The sequence below is a fragment of the Perissodus microlepis genome, chromosome 18 (genome assembly GCF_051167445.1).
Source record: "Perissodus microlepis isolate ML-2025 ecotype Zambia chromosome 18, ASM5116744v1, whole genome shotgun sequence".
Classification (NCBI taxonomy): domain Eukaryota; kingdom Metazoa; phylum Chordata; class Actinopteri; order Cichliformes; family Cichlidae; genus Perissodus; species Perissodus microlepis.
This window is the reverse complement of record NC_140478.1, coordinates 2690065-2706830: the sequence shown is the minus strand read 5'-3', so window position 1 is coordinate 2706830 and position 16766 is coordinate 2690065. Positions and strand designations below refer to the sequence as shown.

Here is a 16766-nt window from a genome sequence, read left to right as displayed (position 1 = left end):
TAATAATGACTTTCTGTGATACTAACATGCATCAAGAAATCCTTTTCTCTGATATTTATCTCTCTGGATTGTTTTGCAACATGTGCTTAAATGGCTTTATTTCTAGATCTTGGAATATAGCGAGCTTCTCGATTTGCTTATATTGCTCGCTGCTTATGTTTGGAGTAAAAGCAGCACCAGTGATGTAAGATGCTCTATTTCAATGTCAGTAATGTCACTCATCATGATCAAATCATGATCTTTTATTTTCTAATGTGTTTTCTTTTCTTTAGGCACTGTGACACCAACTGATAATCTGGAGCAACTGGCAGGGAAGGAGGAGGAGTCCAGTTCTGACAGCCAATAGCGAAAGCTTAAAGCATCCAGGGAGGCCGACTGCTCTAAACAAGTAAAAAAACTCAGTTTATGTAATGACATTTTTTTTTAAAGACATTATTAGTTAAAAAAAAACCTGAGACATGCAGCTTGAAGATCCAACAGCTTACCAAAATTATTTTATGAATAAACAAAACCCAAGAGACCAGAATTCCTGGTCTGTGTTGTATTAGTGTAGAAATTGTAATTCATTAAGTTGCAATTAGGGCTGCCACAAACGATTATTTTGATAGTCGACTGGTCACCGATTATTTTTGCGATTAGTCGACTAATCAGATCATCATCCGTTGGACGTAAAACGTACAGCTTATTGCAAAAGCAGCATCTGCTCTTATATAACTATCATTAGCTGACAGCTTTAAGTGTTTAAGGTCTGTGCTAACTAAAAATAAAGACAAGATGATAGTTTATTAAATTTTAATAAAATTTGCAGATTGTTTCGGTGAAGTTTAATAAACTCCTTGCTATCTAAACTATAACAGGACACCGGAGTATATTCTCGAGCATCTCACACTTCTGATAATCAGCTGTCTGCTTGAAGTTTATTCAGCTGTGTAAAAACTATAACTTTAATCTCAGCCAAACCGATTTACTCAGGAACAAATAAAATACTAAAAAAAAGCCAAACAATAACATTTAAGTTATCTAAGTGACTCATATATGTTTAACCTGAGTAGCGAAAGACGGCGGTGGGTTTGAAAACGATTTGCCGGGAGTCCGGTGTTCTCACGGCTGTAGTGAGCTTTGCCCCCGGCTCGCTATCGAGCTAGTGGGTAACAGACGTCGGAGCGCTTTTCAAAATCTGTGGTGTCTTGATAAACTGAGCAGATATTTGAGGTTTACACAGCTACATTCTCACCTGAAAATATGTTAAACGTTTATTTTGTGACCCAGAAAGAATAATAAGAGTAATATTAAAACTAACTAGCTGCCGCCATTGTTGGAAACTGAGCTGGGCTGCGCTATGAATTCTGGGGCAGCTTCTTCTTCTTCGGGGTTTAACGGCAGCTGGCATCCTTGTACATGCAGTGCTGCCATCTTCTGTTTCAGTCCGTTATTACACTCTTAAATCTACTACTTATTCCTGCGTCTTTTGGGATCTTACAAAGCTTCAAACGACGCGTCGACTATTAAGTCAGTCGTCGACGATTTTGATAGTCGACATAATCGTGACTAGTCGACTAATCGTGGCAGCCCTAGTTGCAATATCATGTATCATATCATATAAAATGCTATTTTGGAATTTGAATAGCAGCTCCCCAGGCTGTAGTATCACTGATGTTATAACCAAATGGCCGCGTGCAGATGAGGGTAAAATTATTTTCCCTCCTATAAAAATAAAATAAAAAGTGCATTTTTAAACATACTAGTTATTTTTTTCAGAAAGCACAAATTATCTTTATTTTGTTGAGCCAAGGCACAAAGCTTGTAAAATCAAGTTCAAACTGAGGGTTAGCTCCAAATTTCTACAGAGTAACTGTAGAAAGACTCTAATGGATGAGTTTGTCAAGTCGGCCATCGTAGTCTCAAAGAAGAAAAGCACCAAAACCCTGGACAAGAATGGACTGCCTCCACTTTTGCAGAGGAGACACAGTGCACACTGTGAGTGAAACATGGTGTTTGGAGTAATATGCTGCGGGGAAGCTTCAGTGAGTCTGGAACTGGGAATCTCATCTAGGTGGAAGTGATCATAAAGAAACAAGGATATGTACATATGCAAGAAACATCTCCTAGGATGCGCTGGTATGCATCATCATTGACATTGTGTTGTTGTGTAAAGCACTTTGAGTGCTCAGAGTAGAGAGCGCTATATAAGCACTAGTACATTTACCATTTATAACCAGTCCACGTTTCCTGGGGTCATGGGGCGTTTTGGGTCTTAGCTGACTCACCCAAGTGACCCGGTTGGGGTTGATCAGGCCTCGACTTATGTCCCAGGAGCAGTCCACTGATCAGCCCCCTTAATCTAAAGCCACCTTGTCTGTGTGGCTTGAATGGGCTTCTCCTTGGCGATTCCTTTAATGCCCAACCGTGTGTCTGCCTGCATTCAGTTTGGTAATCCTAAACTGGAGTGTACCCTTCCACCTTGTCCATGCTCCTTGCTGCTCACTCTTTCACATCCATGTAGACTCTTAGGTGGGGCTGCCATACTTGAGACTTGGACAGGGGTCTTCTGCACACAACCTCAGCTGACTCAGCTATAGAGATGGTACAACCTGTTATTTTTCCTTCTCTAGGCAATGCCATTCTGATTTTTCTGACCCGCATCCTGAAATTGTTATAGTAATCCAGGATTAGGTCTTTAATCTTCTTGGGAACAGGGTTGTGGTGAAGTGCAAGTTCAATCAGTTTGTGTGGTATCGATCCATAGGCATTAGCCAGATCCAACCACAGCACGACTAGATCACCTGTGTTCTCTGGGGTTCTCTGATCAGCTGTGTAACTACCTCAATGTGTTCCAAGCTGCCAGAGGTGCCCGATATTCCAAGTGTCACATGTCTAGCTGTTGAGTTTGAAGATGAGTTGAAGATTTTGGAGGCTGTCCTCCATTATTCAGTGTACTTTGTGTGATGTACCACTGTCAGCAAAACAGCTCCAGAGCATCATGCTGCCACCACCATGCTTGACATCTGGCACAGTGTTCTTAGGTTTGAAGGCTTTTGGCTTGCTCATGTGGGCAGCTGAAAATGTCAGTCAAACTTGAAGGTGTCAATTTTAGAGCAGGGCCTTCTTTCTTGGTTGGTACCCTCTCAGTCTATAGTGTAGAGAGAGCACAGAGGTTCAGAAACAATCATATAAAAAGAAAATGTTGCATCTGAATGTTGACGTGAGATAGCTGATGGGTGTCAGCTTGCTTTATTCCTCACTACCTGTCTGTTGGTAAAAATACAGCTTGGAGGTCATGTAAATCAATATTTGTGCTCATCCAGGTTATTATGAACCAAAAGCTAATTTCTGAAAGAGACGCTGAAGTATGATGAATACTGGTGGGAATGTGGAGTGTACTGCCTCTGCTCACCATGCTGCTAACTCAGGAAATAGAAAGAGCTAGAGGCTATGTGAGCATGTGTGTGTTTGCTTGTGTTCCTTGGCTCTATGCCTAGAAGTAACAGAGAGAGAGAGAAATGAGAAAAAAGAGAGGAGGTGGAGTTGAGTCATCACACACGGTTTCTTGATGCTGACTCAGTAAGAAGACCCTTCATTTCCCAACCTGCTGGTGTGAACCATGCTAACACTGAGATCCCAACATGGTCAAAGTGCTACAGGCGTCTGTTTTACTTTTGCCTAAATGTAGGAGACGAGAACAAACACACAGTTTTAGATTACTAAAAAGCCAATAAATCTTCCAAAGTGAATTCCAGTTGACTTCCTGATTGAGTGGCTGTAGCTCAAGAGATAGAGCAGCTCATGTACTAATCAGAAGGCTGTTTTTTCAGTCTGGCTGCTCCAGTTTGCATGCCCAAATATCTTTTTGCAAAATACTATCCCCAAGTTCTGATGCATCCATCATCATGAGGCATGTTGTATAAAACACTTTGCGTGCTCAGGTAGAGTAGAAAAGCACTATATAAGAACCAGTTCATTTCCATTTACCATCAGTCCTGTCCCCCTGTAAACTCCCCATCGGGCTCTAAAACAAAGTAACCAACGCATTTTTATCTGTTATATGACTGGTTCTCTGAGAAATGTTTAAAGCGGGGACTGTTATCATTTTAGCACAGCTTTAGTATTTGGCCATGTTGTTATGTTTGTTGTTGCAGAGTTTTTTTTAAATTTTTATTTCACCTTTATTTATACAGGTAAATGTCACTAAGACACGTGACCTGTTTTAAATATCCGTACAACGCTACAATATAACCAAATAACTGGGAAAATAATTAAAAATAAAATAAAAAACAGTAGCAATAACACATTAAGAGCAGGAACAGCCATCCAATGATGCTTTCTCCATCCTTCAGTTCAATATGCTGCACCGTTTCAAATCCTGTTGTAATTTTACTGTTCAATCGAATTAGTTTGAACTTTTTTGAACTTAAAAAATCTGCAAACTCGTTGCCTTAAAAAAATTTTTTACATTTATTTGATGGACAATTTAAACCTTACAATGAAACAAAGATTTAATTATTCTGAAATTAGTCTGAAGGTTAGACTTTCCATAACTTTGTATTGGAAGTTACATTACTGATATAATCAATATAAAATGTATTTATTGTTCAGTCACAAGTGCAGTCTCTAGGTCAAACAACACATTTGTTTTGCATTCAGTCACAGAAGCTGGTATGTTGTAATATTTTATAGATGGTTTGTTTCCAGTCCAGCCATGACTGCCTGAACGACTGTCATGGATTTGGGTGATCCAAATGTATGTGCAGAAGAACTTCCCTTAAGTACAGTGGCAGTGGATGTGGATTGGAGATGCAATGACCTTGAACCTGCAGGTGACCATCCTCACTGACCACACCATCTGTGACGGAGGACTCATCTATGGGCTCAAAATGTGGTCATAAATATTTTGTACTTGTAAAAAAGATTTGTATGTGTAAAAAAGATTTGTGTGTGTAAAAAAGATTTGTGTGTGCGTAAAAAAGATTTGTGTGTGTAAAAAAGATTTGTGTGTGTAAAAAAGATTTGTGTGTGCCTAAAAAAGATTTGTGTGTGGACTTAGCCCAAAAAAAACCCTGCAAGTTACAAGTACGAATTTTGACCCTATTTTTCTTCCTTTCATCTGATTGGTCAATGTCATGTCAATCACAAATGTAACAATCCAATCAGAGAACAGATGGGTTTGGCTGTCGGAGGGGCGCTTTTTTGAACTGCAGGTCCTTGAAGGGTAATACAGTTTGAAGCTGGAGGATCTCTATATAAATATCCGATAGCAGCTAGGTCCCCTAACTTTCAGCAGCTGTTGAAAGGATAGAGTTGTGCTATATCAGTGGTTTGAAATACCATTATTACTTTAGGATTAGTTTAACACAAAGTCAGGGCTGACCCGGGACCATTGCTGTGAGTCACAGTGCGCAGCATAAAAGTCCTTTCACATCGGACGCAGGATGTGCTGCTAATGCTAACGGCTAACTAAAAGCAAAGGATCCAGAATTTGTTGCGCTGGCTGCTGAGCTCTGTGGGTTTTTGCAGCAGCTCTACCTGTACTAGATGCACCTGCTCCTTGTCTTTTCTATCTCTGACTTTATGTCCTCTACAAGAGTTTCTGTTTTTTTTGCTGGTTCTTCAAATGTTCAATAAAAACATGTATGCTAATTCATAACGAAGAAAGCTTTGTAATGAAGACTGTCATTTCCAAAACACTGCCTGCCCCCACCCCGCGGTCCGCAGCGCTGTTGAAAAGGCATTGTAAGGCATGTAAAAGGGCATTTATTCCCTTCAAAGACCTGCAGTTCAAAAAAGCTCCCCTCCGACAGCCAAACCCATCTGTTCTCTGATTGGATTGTTACATTTGTGATTGACATGACATTGACCAATCAGATGAAAGGAAGAAAAATAGGGTCAAAATTCGTACTTGTAAGTTGCAGGGTTTTTTTTGGGCTAAGTCCACACACAAATCTTTTTTACACACACACAAATTCTTTTTACACATACAAATCTTTTTTACGCACACACAAATCTTTTTTACACATACAAATCTTTTTTACACATACAAATCTTTTTTACGCACACACAAATCTTTTTTACACATACACAGATCTTTTTTACACACACACACAAATTCTTTTTACACATACAAATCTTTTTTACGCACACACAAATCTTTTTTACGCACACACAAATCTTTTTTACACATACAAATCTTTTTTACGCACACACAAATCTTTTTTACGCACACACAAATCTTTTTTACACATACAAATCTTTTTTATGCACACACAAATCTTTTTTACGCACACACAAATCTATTTTACGCACACACAAATCTTTTTTACACATACAAATCTTTTTTACGCACACACAAATCTATTTTACACATACAAATCTTTTTTACGCACACACAAATCTATTTTACGCACACACAAATCTTTTTTACACATACAAATCTATTTTACGCACACACAAATCTTTTTTACACATACAAATCTTTTTTACGCACACACAAATCTATTTTACGCACACACAAATCTTTTTTACACATACAAATCTTTTTTACGCACACACAAATCTTTTTTACACATACAAATCTTTTTTACAAGTACAAAATATTTATGACCACATTTTGAGCCCATACTCATCTCTCCTGGTGTTCTGCAAGGAAACGATCATATTCTTTTGAACACCAACTTATTTGCTTTCTTAAAACATGTTTTTTTCTGCATTTGCTATTGTACAGACCCCAATTTAGACAATCTCAGGCTCCCTCCCCACCAGAGAGGTGGAATTCAATGTCCCACTTGTCAGTCTGGATAGCCATGACCACCACCTGACGCACATTCATGTCACAAAAGCATAATTTTAAAAAGGGCAGTGCAAACGTGTCGACTAACTTTTCATTGTGATGATCTGCAGAATAATTTGGGAACAAAACAAATTTTACTGTTACTTTACTGTAATTTTATACAGTTAATTAATAATTAATAATTTGGACAAAGAGACATTTGTTTCCAAATGGAGGACTTTGAAAAAGAAAAGGACATAGAATCCCTCTCCTCATAGATAAGGTCATTAATAACCGGGCCCATCTAATCTTAAAGACTTCATAGTACCGTGTCACCCTTATAGAGCACTTCTATAAGGGTTAGGGTTAGGGGGGGTCTGACCAAAGTTGAGATTATAGAAGGCTATTTGGAATAGCATGGGGAGCAGCTCTACTGCTTACCTTTCAAATATAGAACACATTTAATATTGATCTAATCTGGTTTGATAGCATTGTTTAAATGATACTGTGCACAATATTTATTCATACTGATCACTGTTAGAACTACATGACTACATTTGGGGCTACATCCTCACAATAAAGGCCTATGACTACAGAGGTGAGCAAAGGTGCCAGGGCCTGCTGATTGGTGCTTGCAGCTTAATTCAAATTGAAAGAAAAAAAAAAGAAAATCAGGGTTTGTTTGTTTTGTTTTTTTACTTCAGTTTCAAATAAGAGAACCACATTAACTTCAATAATTACTTCCTCCAAACCATCAACGTGTCTTTTAGACCCCATTCCTACAAAACTGCTCAAAGAAGTCCTGCCATTAATTAATTCTTCGATCTTAAATATGATCAACCTATCTCTAATAATCAGCTATGTACCACAGGCCTTCAAGCTGGCTGTAGTTAAACCTTTACTCAAAAAGCATCTCTAGACCCAGCAGTCTTAGCTAATTATAGGCCAATCTCCAACCTTCCTTTCATATCAAACATCCTTGAAAGAGTAGTTGTCAAACAGCTAACAGATCATCTGCAGAGGAATGGTTTATTTGAAGAGTTTCAGTCAGGTTTCAGAGCTCATCACAGCACAGAAACAGCTTTAGTGAAGGTTACAAATGATCTTCTTATGGCCTCTGACAGTGGACTCATCTCTGTGCTTGTCCTGCTAGACCTCAGTGCAGCGTTCGATACTGTCGACCATAATATCCTATTAGAGCGATTAGAACATGCTGTAGGTATTACAGGTACTGCACTGCAGTGGTTTGTATCATATCTATCTAATAGACTCCAGTTTGTGCATGTAAATGGAGAGTCCTCTTCACACACTGAGGTTAATTATGGAGTTCCACAGGGTTCAGTGCTAGGACCAATTCTGTTTACATTATACATGCTTCCCTTAGGCAGCATCATTAGAAGACATAGCATACATTTACACTGCTATGCAGATGACACCCAGCTCTATCTGTCCATGAAGCCAGATAACACACACCAATGAGTTAAACTGCAGGAATGTCTTAAAGACATAAAGACCTGGATGGCCGCTAACTTTCTGCTTCTTAATTCAGATAAAACTGAGGTTATTGTACTCGGCCCTGAAAATCTTAGAAATATGGTATCTAACCAGATTCATACTCTGGATGGCATTACCTTGGCCTCCAGTAACGCTGTGAGGAACCTTGGAGTCATTTTTGACCAGGACATGTCCTTCAACGCACATATTAAACAAATATGTAAGACTGCTTTCTTCCATTTGCGCAACATCTCTAAAATTAGAAATATCCTGTCTCAGAGTGACGCTGAAAAACTAGTTCATGCATTTATTACTTCCAGGCTGGACGACTGTAATTCATTATTATCAGGAAGTCCTAAAAACTCCTTGAAAAGCCTTCAATTAATCCAAAATGCTGCAGCAAGAGTCCTGACAGGGACTAGAAAGAGAGAGCATATTTCTCCTGTATTGGCTTCCCTTCATTGGCTTCCTGTTAAATCCAGAATTGAATTCAAAATCCTGCTCCTCACATACAAGGTCTTAAATAATCAGGCCCCATCTTATCTTAATGACCTTGTAGTACCATATCACCCTATTAGAGCACTTCGCTCTCACACTGCGGGCCTACTTATTGTTCCTAGAGTATTTAAAAGTACCAATTGTTAAGTTTAGAAACTGCTGTAGATGGCACCTGTTTGATAGAATTCCACATCGTCTTCATCAGCATACTACAGTTAACTGGTAGCTGTGGTTTCACCTGAGTGTCATAGGGGGTGTCCAAATTCATGGGCTGCATCCTCCTGAGGCATTTGTAGGCCGATTACATCACAGCGATGCGACGGAAGGCTGTCCAAATTCGTAGACTCCTCTGAACACAGCCGACAAATGTGTCCTCCTTTTCTCCGAATTTGAAGGATGGGTCAGGTGTGTCCTTCGTGGCCCACCTTATCCCAGAATTCATAGCACAGCTCAGCCAATTCCAGTTTTCAACAATGGCGGCCGCTACTAAGTTTTTAATATTACTCTTATTACTCTTTCTGGGTCACAAAATAAACTTTTAACATATTTTCAGGCGAGAATGTAGCTGTTGGTTGTCAGTTTATCAAGATATCACATATTTGCAAAAGTGCTCCGACGTTTTTGGAGACGTCTGTTACCCACCAGCTCGATAGGTAGCCGGGAGCTCGAGGGTCACTGGAGCCGCCGAGAACAGCAAACTCCCGGCACATCATTTTCAGATCACATCGGTCTTTCGCTACTCAGGTTAAACGTAATATATAAGTCACTTAGATAATCTAAAAATGTTAATGTTTGGCTTTTTTCAGTGTTTTATTTGCTCGTGAGTAAATCGGTTTGGCTGAGATTAAAGTTATTAGATTCGATTAGATAAAATAAAACTTTATTAATCCCCCGAGTGGTTTTCACACAGCTGAATAAATGTCAAACAGAAAACTGATTAAACAGAAGTGTGAGATGGTCGAGAATTTACACCAGTGTCCTGTTATATTTTAGATAGCAAGGAGTTTATTAAACTCCACTGAGACAGCGGTGACGCTAATCAGAAGGCTAGACCGTCCAATTTCACAGCTGTTTACTTCCGGCCAACCCGACCTTCTCTCATATTCTGGCCTGAGGTGGAACTCTGGAAGTGGAAGTCTGAAGAGCATCAACACACTATTTATCTCATTTGGGTGGACTAAAAACGTCATCTTAAATGCGGTAAAGAGAGTCCTCCGTGCTCCTTCTCTAACTGCAAAGTTTTGAATTAAACCCTTGGCCTCCTGCCTGTCTGATATTTATATAATATATAATATGTCCATCCGCTGCAGCCGCTGAAAAGCTGCAGCCGTGTGTGTAAGTTGAAAGTGCGAACATGTGGCTGGGTGTCTCGTGCCCCAATCCTGGGTTTCGGCATCACTGTAAACGATGTATGACAGACCCGACCACATGTTCGCACTTTTCAGTACACTTCTTATTGCGGCTGTCGACACACACGTGGCTGCAGCTTTTCAGCGGATGCAGCGGATGCGCATATTATTAAATAGTATATTAAATTTCTTTGTTGCGCCATAAAAGTGATTCTGATGTTCAACATTAGTTCTGCATGACTTTTCTGCGAGGTTCACAAGTGTGTGGTGGGGCGCGCCACACACTTTGAGAACCACTGCTCTAATGTCACTGTTTTGCCTGATTTCTTGGGCCAAGGGTTCAGTGAACAAGACAAACAACGAAGGGCTTAAACAGCAAGTGTAGCGGCTCTATAGAGTCTCAATCTGTCTGGAAGGGTGCCATTGGTTCAATGTAAAGGGCTTGTATATTCCTACTAAAACCCATCCTCTCTATAACAGAGAACAGTAGTCTCACAGTAGTCTTTGTTTCTGCCTTCTTTTGGGATTACTGGGATGACAGCGTCCCTGAGGGCTGGATAGTAGCCTTAAGTGTCCAGTTAAAGGAAAAGCTCCGTCACTCCCGGGGCTTTTGTTTGCCTTCAGTTTGCTAACGTTGTCCAATTCCTTCATAGATGTTAATGCTTCGCTCGGGTTTGTGTCTGTTGTTGGAAGGTCCAATTTGAACAAGTAGTTTTGGATTTCAGTCACATTTGAATCAGTAGGTGTGGAGCACAGCATCTCATAGGCATTTTTAAAGATTGTTTGAATCATCTCTGGGTCGAATGTAAATTCATTAGTAGATAGGTCTCTAATTTTATGTATTGAGTGTTTAGTTCTTTGTGTTCTAAGGCGCCTCGCTAGAATTTGTGTTGCTTTTGATCCCAATTCATAAAATGTTTGTTTAGCATTTTCTTTCCCAGTTCTTCACGTGTTTTTTGTCCAGGGTGTGTTTTATTATTCTTATTTCTTTTGATAATTCCTCACTCCGGTCAGTTTGGTGTTCCCTAGTTCCCTTTTTTTAAATTGTCATATTCAACTCAAGAAATCAGTTTACCTCTTGTAATGGAAATTCCTTTATTTAATGTATTGATCACTTTGGTAATAGTAATATCACTTTCTCACTTACAGTGGCTTGCAAAAGTATTCGGCCCCCTTGAACTTTCCCACATTTTGTCACATTACAGCCACAAACATGAATCAATTTTATTGGAATTCCACGTGAAAGACCAACACAAAGTGGTGCACACGTGAGAAGTGGAACGACAATCATACATGATTCCAAACATTTTTTACAAATAAATAACTACAAAGTGGGGTGTGCGTAATTATTCAGCCCCCTTTGGTCTGAGTGCAGTCAGTTGCACATAGACGTTGCCTGATGAGTGCTAATGACTAAACAGAGTGCACCTATGTGTAATCTAATGTCAGTACAAATACAGCTGCTCTGTGACGGCCTCAGAGGTTGTCTAAGAGAATATTGGGAGCAACAACACCATGAAGTCCAAAGAACACACCAGACAGGTCAGGGATAAAGTTACTGAGAAATTTAAAGCAGGCTTAGGCTACAAAAAGATTTCCCAAGCCTTGAACATCCCACAGAGCACTGTTCAAGCCATCATTCAGAAATGGAAGGAGTATGGCACGACTGTAAACCTACCAAGACAAGGCCGTCCACCTAAACTCACAGGCCGAACAAGGAGAGCGCTGATCAGAAATGCAGCCAAGAGGCCCATGGTGACTCTGGACGAGCTGCAGAGATCTACAGCTCAGGTGGGGGAATCTGTCCATAGGACAACTATTAGTCATGCACTGCACAAAGTTGGCCTTTATGGAAGAGTGGCAAGAAGAAAGCCATTGTTAACAGAAAACCATAAGAAGTCCCGTTTGTAGTTTGCCACAAGCCATGTGGGGGACACAGCAAACATGTGGAAGAAGCTGCTCTGGTCAGATGAGACCAAAATGGAACTTTTTGGCCAAAATGCAAAACTCTATGTGTGGTGGAAAACTAACACTGCACATCACTCTGAACACACCATCCCCACTGTCAGATATGGTGGTGGCAGCATCATGCTCTGGGGGTGCTTCTCTTCAGCAGGGACAGGGAAGCTGGTCAGAGTTGATGGGAAGATGGATGGAGCCAAATACAGGGCAGTCTTGGAAGAAAACCTCTTGGAGTCTGCAAAAGACTTGAGACTGGGGCGGAGGTTCACCTTCCAGCAGGACAATGACCCTAAACATAAAGCCGGGGCAACAATGGAACGGTTTAAAACAAAACATATCCATGTGTTAGAACGGCCCAGTCAAAGTCCAGATCTAAATCCAATCGAGAATCTGTGGCAAGATCTGAAAACTGCTGTTCACAAACGCTGTCCATCTAATCTGACTGAGCTGGAGCTGTTTTGCAAAGAAGAATGGGCAAAGATTTCAGTCTGTAGATGTGCAAAGCTGGTAGAGACAGACCCTAAAAGACTGGCAGCTGGAACTGCAGCAAAAGGTGGTTCTACAAAGTATTGACTCAGGGGGCTGAATAATTACGCACACCCCACTTTGCAGTTATTTATTTGTAACAAATGTTTGGAATCATGTATGATTTTCGTTCCACTTCTCACGTGTGCACCACTTTGTATTCAAAGGAGCTTGCGAAGCTTCTTCAGTTCAGAACTGAAGAAGCTTCTTGGATGAGAGGTGAAACGTCTTCAAGCAACTTAAAGAAGTCCAGACGCTTTTCTTTGCAAGCTCCTTTGACTACGATGACCTGGATGACTGAGAACCTTCACAGACACCACTTTATTAGTCTTTCACGTGGAATTCCAATAAAATTGATTCATGTTTGTGGCTGTAATGTGACAAAATGTGGAAAAGTTCAAGGGGGCCGAATACTTTTGCAAGCCACTGTAGTTATATACATATAGGATAGCATCGCATGTGTTCTACACACACACAGTGGGGCATTGTAAGTTCATGGGAGACATTAAACAGATGGTGAGGCTCCTTCCCTTATCAGGGAGGATTCGAGAGGTAAATCTCTGGGTGACGGCTAAGTGAAAAACAAGGGCGCATCTCTCTGTTTAAAGGAAAGGTTTCAAGGAGGGAGCTGAGGGTATAGGCTCATGCGATGGGACAATATGTAAGAGGTGTGTTTTTGTCCACCCCTGTATTTAAAGAAACGCTTTGTTTTTCATTGTTAGAGACCACTTTGGTGTTTGACAATGTGATTAAACCAGATGCTCATCAGTGTTTGCAGTTTATGTTAAAACTTCCACAGCACTCTCATTACACCCTTAACCGTATCCCAGACTGTTGTGGGTTCCACTTCATTATCTTTGTTTAAATTATTACAATCTCGAATTTCTTTCTTCATTTCCTGCACTATTGTTTTTTTGTTCAAAATTCCAATGTTTAGTCTCTGTTGGGTCCTTCGTTTTAAGTCTTCCAGGTTAACTGTCAGATGAATGGTGTTATGATCTGATGTGTCAGCTGTCCCAATTGTACAATCTGAGACCCTCTGTCTCTCTGTAGTGTTCATCGGGAAATAGTTCTGGAATAGACCTTGTGAGTTGCAGAGTAATGTGTAATGTCTTTTTCTTCTGGATGGAAATCCCTCAGCACCTCAAATAGTTCACTTTCCTTAATTTTTTAAAACATTTCCACATTTTTAGACACAGTATGTTGTGTGTATGCTGTCCAGTGCTCGTTGTAGTTTGATATAATATTCCTTCTTCTTATAAATACCTTCACTCAGGGAGATTATTTGATCAAAAACAACCCTGAGACATGTCAGGTCACTCTCTGGAGGTGCGTCTATATTGACTAGGGCGACCACAGTGCTGTTGATTCTGCCTTTAACAATGACATATCTACTAGGGCTGCCACGATTAGTCGACTAGTCACGATTACGTCGACTATTAAAATCGTCGACGACTGATTTAATAGTCGACGCGTCGTTTGAAGCTTTGTAAGATCCCAAAAGACGCAGGAATAAGTAGTAGGATTTAAGAGTGTAATAACGGACTGAAACAGAAGATGGCAGCACTGCATGTACAAGGATGCCAGCTGCCGTTAAACCCCGAAGAAGAAGAAGCTGTGTCCCAGAATTCATAGCGCAGCCCAGCTCAGTTTCCAACAATGGCGGCAGCTAGTTAGTTTTAATATTACTCTTATTATTCTTTCTGGGTCACAAAATAAACATTTAACATATTTTCAGGTGAGAATGTAGCTGTGTAAACCTCAAATATCTGCTCAGTTTATCAAGACACCACATATTTTTAAAGGCGCTCCGACGTTTTCGGAGATGTCTGTTACCCACTAGCTCGATAGGTAGCCGGGGGCAAGGCTCACTAGAGCCCTGAGAACACCGGACTCCCGGCAAATCGTTTTCAAACCCACCGCCGTCTTTCGCTACTCAGGTTAAACATATATAAGTCACTTAGATAACTTAAAAATGCTATTGTTTGGCTTTTTTTTTAGTATTTTATTTGTTCCTGAGTAAATCGGTTTGGCTGAGATCAAAGTTATAGTTTTTACACAGCTGAATAAACGTCAAGCAGACAGCTGATTATCAGAAGTGTGAGATGCTCAAGAATTTACTCCGGTGTCCTGTTATATTTTAGATAGCAAGGAGTTTATTAAACTTCACCGAAACAATCTGCAAATTTTATTAAAATTTAATAAACTATCATCTTGTCTTTATTTTTAGTTAGCACAGACCTTACACACTTAAAGCTGTAAGCTAATGATAGTTATATAAGAGCAGATGCTGCTGGTGCAGTAAGTTGTACGTTTTACGTCCAATGGATGATGATCTGATTAGTCGACTAATCGCAAAATTAATCAGTGACTAGTCGACTATCAAAATAATAGTTTGTGGCAGCCCTAATATCTACCATCTTTATTGGCTTCCACTTTCATCACTTCAAAATTGACGCGGTTAGATATTAGTGTAATAACCCCCCTCCTTCTGCTATTCTTACATGAACTGCAGAAAGAGTTTATATAGCCTAGCTTTTCATCTTCTCATGTTCGTTTTGATGTGTGTTTCTAGGAGAAACTGCTCTTGCCTTTTTCAGTTTTGCAGTGACTTTACTCCTTTTTATAGGATTGCCAAGACCATTAACATTCCAACAGTCAGCCCTATAAACAAAAATGATACTCTATAAGAGTCCAGAACTGTAACAGAACACCTAACATGGAAGAAGACCAAATAATACTGTGAACTCCAATGGTGGGGCAGATAACTGTCCTCCTCCATAACCCTGCTGGTGGGTCATGGGAAAGGCCTGTCGTAAAGACAGGGCCCTACGCTGGAGGCTAGTGATGAAACAAGCTCCATCCTATTTGTCCAGCGCTCTTAATTTCGAAAGCTGCTCCCAGCTATAAGCATCTGAAGCAAATTTACATCTGACCCGTTGTTGTTCCCACACCACACCATCGTAGTCATTCCAGGGTGCTCCTTTTGAATATCCAGAGTTTTTCTTTGGCTCTCCCTGCAGCTGTAGATCAGCCTTCCTTCTGGCTCTTTTCCAGGCGTTGCCATTGTAGTTGCTCCTTCCGTCTGGTCGCAGCTGAGGCATCCTCCTCCCTCGGAGCGGATACCACTACGCTGAAGCTGCGTCTCTTTAGTTCCAGCCCTGCTTCGTGTGCGTTGCTGTAGGTTCGGATTCCGTTGTCACAGTTGATTCTCTTATTAGTGTCTGTAAACAAATGCCTTTCTCCTTTAGTGCCTTCTTTATCCCGTTGTAGTCTCTACGTTTTGAATAATCTCTGTTAGCTAAACAGAAAGGCACAACTAGTAATTCAATGAAAATAAAAAGAAGAAATTCTGAAAACAGAAAGCTTTTTGGAAGGCAAAGGTTTTCCCATCGGTGCTTGATAGAAGATTTCAGCTGCTCAGTCATCCAGGACTGTTGTTGTGTTACAGTGGTCCCAATGTTTTCAGTGGGTGACAGGTAAACCAGCAGTCTGTAATATGGAGCCATGCTGCTGTGCATCAGGAGTGTGGTCTGATACTGAATTTCTGAAGTAATCAAGACTTTTCCAGAAGAAGACATCTGGGTACCAACATGTGTTGCTTTAACACCCCCAAAGATCTTCTAAGCCAGCGGTCCCCAACCTTTTTTGCGCCACGGACCGGTTTATGCCCGACAATATTTTCACGGACCGGCCTTTAAGGTGTCGCGGATAAATACAACAAAATAAAACTAGTACCGGTACCGAAAAAAAGAAGATTTATTCATAACACACGTGAAAAGACCCAGGAAAACTGAGTAAACGATAAAAACGATAACAAAATAACACTGAAAACCGATTAAAAACCCTGAAAACTATACATTTCACACCTGAGCCTCAACTCTCGCGGCCCGGTACCAAACGACTCACGGACCGGTACCGGTCCGAGGCCTGGGGGTTGGGGACCGCTGTTCTAAGCTACTCGTGTTGTGCAAAATGCTAGCTTTGAACTGTGCGTGGACAGTGGGCCCACTGTGGCTCACAGCATGACAAGGTGTCCTTGACCAAGATATTGAATCCTAAACTGTCCCTGGTGCAGTTTGTGTGACTGATGAAATGCCCAAAATAAGCACCTTGTGTTTGAACAAATGTATTTTACAGATTGGATGAAGGCAACAACGCTTTAAGATGTTTATATA

General features: G+C 40.5%; 1 protein-coding gene across 2 annotated transcripts in view; it reads left to right on the top strand.

Annotated features, from left to right (window-relative positions):
- Positions 1-16766, top strand: part of fam110b (family with sequence similarity 110 member B) — a 67002-nt gene that overhangs the window by 37261 nt on the left and 12975 nt on the right. The window contains exon 2 of one of the 2 annotated variants that reach the window (XM_084913175.1): positions 273-388. The exons of the other annotated variant lie outside the window; for it this stretch is intronic. The gene's annotated coding sequence lies outside the window, so the exon portion shown is untranslated. The remainder of the gene's footprint in view (positions 1-272; positions 389-16766) is intronic. 2 annotated transcript variants of the gene reach the window in all.